The sequence below is a fragment of the Dipodomys spectabilis genome, unplaced genomic scaffold, assembly GCF_019054845.1.
Source record: "Dipodomys spectabilis isolate Male_0828 unplaced genomic scaffold, ASM1905484v1 ptg000032l, whole genome shotgun sequence".
Lineage (NCBI taxonomy): Eukaryota > Metazoa > Chordata > Mammalia > Rodentia > Heteromyidae > Dipodomys > Dipodomys spectabilis.
In genome coordinates, this window is record NW_024870709.1 from 23533532 (window position 1) to 23546826 (window position 13295).

General features: G+C 35.2%; 1 non-coding gene across 1 annotated transcript; it reads right to left on the reverse strand.

Moving 5' to 3' along the window:
* Positions 1-11788: 11788 nt before the first annotated feature.
* Positions 11789-11950, reverse strand: LOC122105733. The gene has a single exon (XR_006147085.1). It is a non-coding gene; the product is annotated as a U1 spliceosomal RNA (small nuclear RNA).
* Between the last annotated feature and the right edge of the window lie 1345 nt (positions 11951-13295).

The window sequence follows — 13295 nt, forward strand, 5'->3', positions numbered from 1 at the left end:
CTGTCCTTATCTCTGACTTCTCTCTTTTGCCCATTATTCTCTATATTCTTTCAAGCCTCAGAGTCTTCACCTCTGGGTTTTCTTGTGCTGAAATTCTCTGTCTCTCAATCTAGGCACATTGGTCATTTCTAGTTGCTCAGCTCACCTATCACCTCCTCCCTGTCATTCATTTTAAGTGGTCCTTTCATGCCACCTACCCCATCACTTTACGTATTATATGTGATGTACTGAGTTTATTTCATAGTGGGCATCATTATTTTTATTTATTAGATTATTTCTTGCTGTCTCCTTACCTCAATCCTACCCCATGAAGAGATTTACATTTCACTCTGGTTTATTTCTCTATGCCTTTAATGGTATCTAACAGACAGTTATTTCTTACTAAGTATTGGTTTAGTAGCAAACAAAAATCCTCTTTTATAAGTACATTCTTCTTCTAAAGAATTCCCAGCCTGCACTAAAGATAAAAATGGAGAAATATGTGAGGAGATGTACATTTTCTGCAAGGTTTGCTAGGCAGCAAAAGCTTCCCTCTTCACAATGAAAGACTTTTTACTGTAAGAAAAACAAATGAAGATTAAATTGTAAGAAATACTTGGAGGTATTGGTAGACAGTTATGCCCCCATTCCACTAGTTCTGTGGGTGTGTAAGCAATCAAAAGAATATGCCACACCCTAGCTGCTACATGCTGTTCTGTAGAATAGAGAGAAAAGACCAGTTTGTCTATTGTAGTAGAAATGGTAGCTTGAGAGACAGCAGTATCTCTGTTTCCCACTGCTACAGCTCTCTCACTTTTAGCTCCCAAAGGGCAGAGACCAAGGACCACATAACCACCAAAGTCAGTGCTTTGACTTCTAGAGAATTTGCAGACTCCAGTGTGAGTAATGAGTTAGGCCTGGCAGATTGCACATTACCCTCAAGATGAAGAAAAACAGAGCAGGGGTGGATGTGTGCCTGTGGGAAAAGAAGGGTATCAGCTCTCACACAAGCCATCATGCCCTGCGTGACTGGATTAAGCAGAATCTGGCAGTAAGAAAGGGAACCAAAGGAAGCAAATGAAAAAGAAAGACAGGAAGAAAGACAGGAAGAAAGACAGGAAGAAAGACAGAAAGAAAGACAGGAAGAAAGACAGAAAGAAAGAAAGAAAGAAAGAAAGAAAGAAAGAAAGAAAGAAAGAAAGAAAGAAAGAAAGAAAGAGAGGAAAAGAAAAGAAAAAAGCAAGCAAGCAATCCCTTCTTTTCTTATTGTTTAACTTTCTGATGAGAGAATGAAATGCTGCTACCAGATGTACCATGTGATGGTATTAATTATATTATTCTGCCATCATCAAGACACAATCAATTTATATCATTAGTGTGAGACCACTTCAGAGACAGCAGTATGTTGTAAGTAATTACTAGGTCTGGATCCCATATAGCCCTGGACATGAATTATGGTTTTTATCATTTAGGGACATGACATATCTTACAATAGGAAGACTGTATAAGAAAAATGGACAGTGCATGGTATGTGTTTCAGACAGCATCTGTGCAGAGCTTTCAGCAAATTATGATGAAATACAGGCAAAAGGTACAATTACCATTTTTCTGTCTAGTCTAGGTTTTCCCTTAAAGGAAAACTGAAGTAGTCTAGAAAACATATTGCTCATGAAAAACAGTCTACCTGCTATTTTTAATTTGAAAGAAGTTGAGTAACTTAAAAAGCAACTGATCAACATTTAATATATATGCAGGTATCAAAGCCCAATCCTCCTCAAATCAAGTATTGACTTCAGAATTTAGTCACTAAGAAGAATAACCAATTAATGATCAAATAGTGAATGAACAAAAAATTTAGAATCAAAATAGAAATTTGATTAGAGTGCAAGAGTGTTATTTTTCCATCTACCAGATTTAAAAAGAATTGAAAACTGATGAATGGCTTTCATTAGTAATAAAATAGGAGGAGTTGCCTATATACTGTTATTAGAAGCACAGACAAACATAAACTATCCATAGCATAAATTTCAATTTGGTTCATTAATTTAATTAGTTCATTCATTTATTTGGTTCAATAATTTTATTTCATTTCTATTTTATTATCCTAATAAAATAACAGAAGAGTTCCACAGAGACCAATCAATATTAACATTAAATTGTTATTATTTCTAAAAATACCTACCCCTACCTACCAAAAAACCCTTAATTATCCATCATTTGAGACTTGTGTAAAGAAATCATGGCAAATACTTAGAGCCACTAAAACAACTATGTAGATATGCATTAATTAGAAATAAATTGAATATGATAGGTTTTTACTTAAATTAAGTTACCAAATAATTTACAGTACAATCTCATTTTTATCAAAAAAGTTAATTTTGTGTCTGAATAAAAAATCTTGTACATTACCTCATACAACAAGTCCATTAATAAATGGATGGGCAAAGAAATGTTGGGACAAAGCATAAAGCATCACAACAGTGATACTCACTAGGCACTATGTTGGAAAGGAACTTTACAACATGGAGGGGGGGCGGGAAGCGGGAGAACACAAGAGAAGGGGTGACACTATTTGAAAAGAAATGTACTCATTACCTGACTTATGTAACTGTAACCCCTCTGTGCATCGCTTTTACAATAAAATTTTAAAACTTCGAGAAAGAAAAAACAATCTTGAAAGGACATACTAAGAGACACTAATTTTGATTATTTGATTATAGGTGTATAACTATATCATTTCAGCTTTCGCAATTCAGTTTTATAATATACAATTATTTTATGTCGAAATCAATTAGAATACTTTAATTGATGTAACACATTTTATAAATAAGTCATATCCAGGAATTTATAACATAGCATAATATTAATATTTAACAGTAATATCTATGACTTGGTATTTATAACAAATCCTTCTAACTATATTAGGTCCTTTCTATGCATAAGACATTTTCCTAAATGTAGAAACACAATAGCGGTTCTCTCCCCTACATCATAGAATCTGCTTCCCTTGGTATATCATGGAATTTAAAAAGTGGTTAACCAGGAGATGGAAGGCATCATGGTGACATTTTAAATAAGCATCCTAAAGTAGTGGAGTCGTTTTGCTTATCTGTTTATTAGAGTACTATCACAATTTGTTTGCTTAATCAAATCCACAACTTCATTTTTCTTATCTGGAAAACTAAGGTTTTTTGTGTTGTATTTTTTTAAATTTTTGTAGGTTATTTTTATTGTAAAAACACTGTACAGAGGGATTACAGTTACATGAACAAGGTAAAGAGTACATTTCCTATTTAGCATTGTTGCCTCCTCCTTTGTTTTTCCCCTCCCATCCCTTCCCTCCCAACTCCTTTTTAATCCATTGTTAGATGAGTAAAAGGAACCACTCACTTGGAATCACTCTCCTCATTTTGTTTTCATTGTGTTTGTGAAGAAAAGTCATCTAGTCTTCTGGGACCATTTCTCACCTCATAAATAATAATAATAAAATAAAAAGACGCCAACATACTGGAAGCATACATGGAGAAAGCTTGTGTGGTAATGAGAACTGTTTCAAAACATACTGGATAATAACAAGACACAATTTAAAACAAAAAGACTGAGAAACAATCAGGTTTATAAATGATTTTTTTTTTTTTGGTCAGTTGTGGGGCCTAAACTCTGGGCCTGGGCACTGTCCTTCAGCTCTTCAGTTCAAGGTTAGCTCTCTACCACTTGAGCCACAGTGCCACTTCCAGCTTTTTCTGCTTATGTAGTGTTGAGGAATTGAACCAGGACCTCATGCATTCAAGACAAGCACTCTTCCACTGAGCCACCTTCCCAGCCCATAACTGAATATTTTAACACAATATTGAAAACCCATTTCTTCTTTTGTAGATCAACCATAACTTACGACATTACTAACATATAGACCTGCTTCTTGCCTGTGTTGGGTGTCAGCAAGAAAGAGGACACTGATTCTGGCAATAACAATTATGACTCGCTTGAGTCTTTTTCTCTTTCCTTCCAAGTCACTGTGTATTTAGTTAATGATTCTGATGCCAGTTTGGACCAAGCAGAATAATGTTGGAGCCAAATGTACAGCTTATTTCATGGTATGTTTAGTTAGAATCAGGTCCATACTGCCAAAGTCAGGAAGAAAGCTGGATAAATCTGAGTAGTATGGACAGCTCCTCTGGAAACTTCCAAATATAAAACCCTGCCTTGTCTGCTTAGAATTACCTGATTTATCAGAAATTGCTCATTTGGACACAAAAAGTGTTTCCTTTCTAACAAAGCCTTTGTGTTTCAGGAAACGGTTGAATTTGTTTTCACTATCTACTATCCAGTTGGAATGTGTGGACCAAAGTAACACACTGGAGAATAACACATTGGTGACACACAGTAGAAGAATCTTTACCGCTCCAGGTTATGTGAGTTCTCTACTTATTTTCTTTTTTGTATATATTTTTATTGTAAAAATACTGTACACAGGGGTTACAGTGTAATGAGTCAGGTAATGAATACATTTCCTATAGAGCATTGTTACCTCCTCCTTTTTTTTTCCCCTACAATCCCTTCCCTCTACATCTCCCCAACTCCTGTCCCCATCCCCCCCACCCCGCCCCGGCGAAGTTGTAAAGTTTGTTTTCAACATAGTGTCTTGTACATCTCATTGTTACAATGGGTCAACCTGTATCCTTATTTCAGCATTTTGTTATTTCCTTTCCCCTCCCCAAATTAGAAAAACGTGTATACAAGATGTAGGGTACCAAAATCAAATACAGTGAAAACAGGGGTTATACCATGGGGAAGAACGTACAAAAGAAACAAAAAAAAGCACATGGTACGTTGTAAATACATTAAAAACAACAACAAGAAAGATAAAACCTCTTGTGTCCCTATCTTGGGGTTCATTTCGTTTAGCATCTTCTTATATGGTCATATGTATATAGCATTTCACCTTTCTCTATTTATTGAAGGAAATACCAAAAAAGTTTAAAATGTATTCCAAGAGAATGCTTAAAACCAAGAAAGAGTTGAAAATATATAAGATCAAAAATTCAATAATTATTTAGTAACATCTCAATATTAATAATATATCACTTATTAATATATAACATGAATACAAAGCTAATCTGTACTTATTATAAGTCAAGCCCTACACAAGATGCGTACTTCAACTTATTGTAATAAGTTGAAACCTGGTGAGAAAGGTATCATTGTTACTATATTTATAGTGAAAAAAGTTGATACTTACACAGGTCATATAGCCTAGTGCATGAGGAAGCCAGAATTCACTTCAAATACAGTCTGACTTCACTCCTGTTTTTAGTCACTCTATTACAATTCCCACAGCAACAGTAGGTACAAGTGAACGATAAAGAAGACAAGACATGCCATTGCCATGAATTTTTAAAAATTATTTTAAGTAGTTGTACAAAGGAGGTACACTTTAACAAAGCAGCTTATGAAGACAATTCATCTTGATCAATGTAACCCCTTTGACATTCTCATTCCCCTTTGACCCACCCTTTCTCTTACTTTTCTTAATTTTGTAGTAAACACAATGAATTCTTGACTACATTCTCCCCATCTTCCTCTCTTCACTCCTTTACTTCTTTCTTCTTGGCTCCATTCCCACTCTTGCATGTATCCATTTCCTGGGGGCTGATTTTGTTAAGCTTTGACCTAGTCTTTCTAAAAGATTATACTATTTGAACTCTCCATAAAGTCTATTGTAGTTCAGTTAATTCATTTGTAACCACTTACATACCATCCAACATGTTTATTGATAGATTATAGGTTCGTTATATCTATTACCAATGAGAGGAACCATATAACAATTGTTTTTCTGGGTCTGGTTAACTTCACTTGATAAAATGTGTTTCAAGTTTTTCCATTTCCTTATGAATGACACAACATCATTCTTTCTAATACATGAGTAAAATTTCATTGTGCATATATATATACATATATATACATCATTTTTTCTTGATCCATTCATACAATAAGGAACACCTGGGCTGATTCCAATTTTTTTGGAATAAAGCAACCATCTGAATTATTAGTACCCCTGAGGTCATGCTATTAACTATAGAAAATCCCCCAGGATCATGCCAAGATAAATTGTGAAAATGAAATTTTTAATTATATAATGAATAAAATACACATAGAATCTACTCAGTAAAAATTACAAAATTCTGATAAAAAAGATTTAAATAAATAGACGTACTTTGTTTGTGATTGGAAGACTCAACAAAGCATTCAGTTCTCCCAAATTCACTTATGCTCAAAACTCCAGTAATCTGCTTGCAAATGTATGCATAATTATTATAAAATTTATAAAAGGCCAAAGAACTAGAATAACTAGAATAGTCTGGGAAAAGGAAAATAAGATTAGAGAAATTCATTTATTTAATTTTAAGACACATTTTATATATACTGTAATTGTGACTATGAAGTAGAAAATGGTTATATAGATGAATAAAGCAGAATTGGGAGTCCAGAATAAATGATATATTAATTTTTTATACAAGTACAAAATCATTTCGAAGGAAATAGTATTTCAAAATATGATGATGAGTAAGATGGACCTCCATTGACAAAAGCCTCAACCTAAACCTCATACCTTATACAAACCTTAACTCAAAATGGATAGTAGATAAAAAAATAAAATAGTAAGATTTTCCTAAAATAGTAGAAGAAGATCTTGTTTTTGTTTCTTTTCTTTTCCTTCTTTCATTTTATGTTATTTTTACTGCTAGTAACTGAGGTTTGACCTCAGGACCTAACCACTGCCTCTGAACTTTTCTTTCCTTCTTTCACTTTCTTTCTCTTTCTTTATTTCTTTCTTTTTCTTTGAACTCCATTCCTCAGATCTCAGCCTCCTAAGTAACTAGGATTACAGGCATGAACTACATTAAACCTAGACAACAAGTTCTTAGGCTTGACACCAAAATGATAACTAAGGAATGATAAGGGAGATGGGAAGGGAAGGGAAGGGGAAACAAAGGAGGAGACAACAATGCTTGATAAGAAATGTACTCATTACCTTGCCCATGTAATTGTAACCCCTCTGTACATATTTTCACAATTAAAAAAAAAGGAATGATAAGTTGTATCTCACTAAAGTTAAAAGTTTTTGCTCATGAAAGATCTATAAAGCAGATTTAAGGGAAAAGAAATGCTTCTAACCAATTGGTGAGAATCTTAATTCGTGTAGCCCCTCTGGAAATCAGTATTCCTCAAAAATAAAAACTATAAATAAAAGTACTATAGTGGACATGGGAGGGAAGGGATGGTAGAGGAAAAACAAAGGAGGCAACAATGCCTGATACGAAAAGTACTCATTATCTTGCTCATGTAACTGTAACCCCTCTGTACAGTATTTTCACAATAAAAGTCTTACTAAAAAAAGTACTATATGCCCTGCTCTTCTATTCCCAGGCACTCATCCAAGGGAATGTAAGTCAGTATATAATAGAGACACTGGCACACCCATGTTTATAGCAGCATTACTTAGACAAACTTTTTATTCAGCTCAGGTATCCATCAACAGATAAATGGATAAAGAAATTTGATGATTAGATAGATGATAGATGATAGATAAATAGATAGATAGATAGATAGATTAGATAGATAGATAGGTAGATAGATTAGAAAGATAGGTAGGTAGATAGATGATAGATACCTATTCAACTATAAATAAAGTATGAAAATAAACTGTCATTTGCAAGAAAATACAGGGGTCATATTAAGTGAAATCATGAAATATAAGGCCCACCAAGAAACAAATTACATATGTTTTCTCTCTTAGGTAGATTCCAAACCTAAAAACCAAGTGAATGATATGAGTATACAGGGGGAGGGACTGTTTGCAGATTTGAACTAGCAAGAGAGAGAGAAAGGAAAGGGAGAAAAGAATGAATACAATGGAAGCATTTCATAAACACATGTGAAACTGGAACAATGTATCACTAACTTACTTAAAAGGAAGTAGAAGGGATAACAATGACCAATAAATGAATATGATCAATTACATTATGCATGTTTAGAAACATCACAATAAAGTTCTTCATAAAATTAATATACAGTAATAAAGAGAAAAATATAAACCAATAAATTAGGAAAAAGAAGATGAAAATATAAATTATAAACTGGGAAAACAGTTCTAAACCATATACCTAGTTAACATCTTTAACATAAGGGTCTCCCAAAAGTCAATAGAAAAAATAGTATGACCCATATCTACAAGTTTGCACTTTATACATTCAAGTTCATGTGAAAATTACTCAACAAAAGTTGTTTCTCCAGAAAATGGAAGCAAGGTTTTTTTCCCTCTGTTGTTTTTGTTTTCCTTTTTTGTCTTGTTGGTTCATTTATCTGTCTTTGGGAGGGTAAGGGGGACACAGAAATAAAAGAACAAAGGGTGAAAAATGCAGCAATGGTACTCATTAGATACTATGTTGAAAATGACTGTACAACTTGTGGGTGGACATGGGAGGATAAAACTGGGAGAAAGCAAGAGAAGGGGTGACGTAGTCCAAGAAGAAATGTACTCATTACTAAGTGACTTATGTAGCTGTAACCTCTCCATATGTCAACTTCATAATAACAATAAAAAATACTAACAAAAAAGGTTGCTTCTATGCAAATTTCTTGTCATTCCCTAAGCAACACACTACAACTAGTCTCATAGTCTTCTCATGCAGATTCCAGAGGTAATTAAAGTCCAGAGAGCAATTGTGTATGTTAATACTGTACAATGTCATATTATATATGAGGTTTGAACATTTGTGAATTTTGATATCTAACTGTATATACAAAATTTGAACATCTGTGAATTTTGAGGTTCTTTCCTATGAATGATAAGTAATGACTATGTTTCAAATAGAGTCTAGGTAAATAAAAACGATGGTAATAAATTCACTGAAGATGTAAAGATGGAAAATAATCACATTAGAAAACTCAACATGTTAGTCATTAAGGAAATTACATGTTAAAATACATGGAGATGTCGCTACATGCACAGTAGAATTGCTTAAATAAAAGATTAGAGACTATGAAGAATGTGGAGGAAGCAGTACACTCCTAGATTGCTAACAGAAATATAAAATGATTCATCCAGTATGAAAAACACCCTGACAGTTTCTTTTGAAACTACAATTCCCATATGACATAGCAATTGCATTTTGGGAAATAAAGCTTATGTTCATACAAACACTTTTTGCATGTGTATTTGCAGATAGCTTATTTGTATAAAGTGAAAACTGTAAACAACCTGGCTGTCTTCTAACAGGACAAGTTAATGAATTAAAGTACAACTACAGCATAAATTACTCAGTATTGGAAAAAAGGTGCACATGATAAATCTCCAGAGAATTATACTGCATAACACACACACGGCTCAGTCCTGCAATCCTAGCTACTCAGGGGGCTGAGGATCGCTGTTCAAAGTCAGCCTGGGCAGGAAAGTCCGTGAGACTCTTATCTCCAATTAACCACCAGAAAACCAGAAGTGGTGCTTTGGCTCAAGTGGTAGAGCACTAGCCTTGAGCTGAAGAGCTCAGGGACAGCACCCAGGCCCAGAGTTCAAGTCTCACAACTGACAAAACACACACACACACACACACACACACACACACACACACACACACACAGTTTTTATAGTGTATGAGTATATACTGTATGATTTATATGCTGTATGATTCCATTTGTATTCTGTATTCTTCCAGTCATATAACATTCTTGAAATGACAAAACAGTAGAAATAAGGAATAAAGTAATTGTTTGTCTGAAATTAAGAAGGAGGAAAGGTTTAGTATAAAAAGGCAATATGAAGAATCCATGCTGGGCTGAAAACATGATTTTCAGTATTCTGGTTGGTTTCATATATTGTTAGTACTAGAGAAAAAATGGGCAGGTGATAATAAGACCTCTTTGTATTATTTCTTAAAAGATATAGTACTACATTAAAATTGTAAGTTCATAAACAGTACATCCTTTAAGAGGAAGGAATGTTGCCTCCGAATCAAAAGCCCTAAATTTTTATTCAATATCACGATTAGAAGCCATAGGGCCTTGGATCAATTACTGCAACTTTCAGAACCAAAGTTCCCTAATTGGTAAACCTGTGTGCGTGTATGTGTGTGTGTGTATGTGTGTGTGTGTGTACACACACATATACACATATACATACATATACATATATGTATACATACATATACACACACGTATATTGGATAAGTTAGTTTCTTAAATGAAATTACAGTTTCCCAATTCTCTGGGTTCTTGTTTCCAGAGAAAGAATATTTCCATAAAATATACCTTTTCCTATATCACTGAAATGAAGTGCATGAAGTTGATCTTAAGTCTGAGAAAACAGTCCTACCTAAATGTGGAGATCTTGCATTTGAGCAAAACTAGTGTTTGATCATTAATGGGGAAAATCTCTAGAAAGGATTTTCAGTCCAGCTCAATACAGTATTTCCCTAACATATCAGTGATAAGAAGAAGCAAGTCTAAGATCATTCTTCTCAGCCTATAAAAGAACCAAAGAAACACTTCTTTTCTAGCTATTTTTGATATTTTCAGAAAGACAAACTTTTCCCATGCCTCTTTTTACAAGATGAGGGAACAACCCACATATGTGTGGCCGGTCCTTGAATTCACTTGAATTTCAGCAATGTTAGGCTTGGCATAGTTGTCAGGACTAATGTATTTATATAACACCCGGGGCACGTATCTCCTGGTCTTCTGTCTGTCACCAGCTGATGGACGCCAAGGCAGTCTGGATTTGAACCTTTTGTTCTTGCTGGAGGCTAGTCTATATTTTGGCCACATAATATATTTTCCATTGTTTTCTCTTTGAAAAATCTATAAGGTCTTGAAGGAACTATAAAGAAAAAATATTACTTAAATAGCACATGACACTTAATTTCACAAAGATTTTTAATAAAAACAGCTGATACTGTTATTCTGAGTTCAAATTACAGAAGTATTTATATTTTCATTAAAACAACAGAGTAACATTCTGTGTGTATAGTGCATGTCTTGTGACCTATACATAAAACTGTGGAGAAGAGGAATGTGTGAAGTGGTCACTTCTGTGATTTTAATCAATTAATTATGGAAACTATTTTATATGTTTAAATGTAAGGCATGGGTCTATAGAATATACACTGGAGAAAGGTGGTAAGATGAGGATAGTACGATAGTTTTTGAAAGTTGTCATACTTGAGTTTTCCTTGGAGTACAAAGAACATAGGTAATTAGAACTGACAAATCTTTTTTTCCTTTTTTTTTTAGGTTAGTTGTGGGGTGTGAACTCAAGGCCTGAACACTGTTCCTGAGCTCTTTTGCTCAAGGCTAGTGCTCTACCTCTTTGAGCCACAGCTCTCCTTCTGGTTTTCTGGTGAATAATTAGAGATAGAGGTCTCACACTTTCCTGTTCAGGCGATCCTCAGATCAACTGCGATCCTCAGATCTCAGCCTCATAAGAGTAGCTATGATTACAGGTGTGAGCATCAGCACCCAGCTCTGACAATTTTTTATTATTGGTAGTAATGGTGATGGTGGTGGTGGCGGCGGTCATGGGGCTTGAACTCTGGGCCTGAGTGCTGTCCCTGAGCTCTTCAGCTTAAGGCAAGCGCTCTACCACTTGAGCCACAGTGCCACTTCCAGTTTTCTGGTGGTTAATTGGAGATAAGAGTCTCATGGACTTTCCTGCCTGGGCTGGCTTTGAACCTCCATTCTCAGATCTCAGCCTCTTGAGTAGCTAGGGTTACATGCGTGAGCGACTGGCACCCGGCTGCTATTCACTTTTTGCCAGGGGAGAGTGCACACACAGTCCCCCACTATCAAAAATCATGCAGCCAAGTTTCCCCTATTTAAGAAAATCACAAGAGTCAGCTTACCCCAAGTGCAATGTGCACGCCTCATCCTGAGAAAACTACCTGCTGATTGTGTGTTTCCTCTGCCAGGTAAGTATGACAGTTCTTTTGTAGTACATGTTCATTATAAAGTTTAATTGGAATGTGCCATTAGTTATGCAATGTCTAGGAATGAAGAAGAGATACAGAATAATGGGCAATGACTCTAACATGCAGTACCAAGTTTCATGAGATAGGTAAGTATTAATAGTACTAATAATCATCTTTGGAAGGGTAAAGGGGGGTACAGAAAAAGTGGAATAAAGGGTGAACAAGTATGGAAGTACTATTGGCAAGTACATAATAAATGATTGAACAGAACTGTAAGCTGAATTTTTTATACATACTGTTGTTGTAAACTCTGAACATGAAAAGAAATGTCTACTTTACATAGGACTATTACATAGCTCAAAATGTTTGCAATAACTCAGTTATTAGGATACCAGTAAATCTGGAAACACTTAATAACCCAAATCCAGACTGCTTCATGCTACGCAGCCCAACTCATTCCTCTGAACTGTCCGCGTAACCTTCAGAGTGGAGACCAGAATGGATTGCTACAATGGTTTATATGCATAGCAGGCTAAGCAGAACCCACAGGCCTGTCCGTGAGGTGATCACTACAGAAATTCCCAGCTCTATCTAGTCGACCTATTTGTTCTCCTCCCCAGGAAACGAAACCAGTGGTTTTAAAGAATTTATCCTAGACCATGTTATAGAACAAACAAAAACCCAAATAGTACTCTTTTGTAAAATAAGCTTTCCAGGTGCTGCATAAGGAGAAATGATATCCACTGCTGGACATTTAAACATAGAACACACACACACAAAAATGCCACACTAAAGTCACCAGCACTACTATGCTCATTGGAACCCTGTTTACCATTGCCAAGACACTGAATCAATTGAGATGTCTCTCCGTGGAAGAATGGAACAACGAAATGTGTTCTATTGGATAAATGTTCATCAGTGGAATTGCTGGATAATAGGAATCTCTATGTTTCATCTTCTGAGAAACCTATACTGCTTTACAGAGTTATAGAACAAGTTTACATTTCCACCAATAGTTACTGGAGTGCCTTCTGGCCATATGGCCCCCAGCATTTGCCATTGTTAGTTTTCTTTTTTTTTAAATTTAATTTAATTTTATTTGTGAACATACTGTACAGAGGAGTTAGTTACATGGGCAGGTCTTGTTTGTAAACATTAGGGTAAATGTACACAGAAATGTGTACATTTCTTACCAAGCATTGCAGCCTCCTCCTTTGTTTACCCTTCACTTCCCTTCCCAGCCTCCCCCCTCCCCCCCAATCCCAATCCTTCTCCTTCCCCCTCCCACCCCCACCCCCGCACCAACGTTGTAGAGCTCGTTTTGGACATGACAACTTGTACTTCTCATTGTTG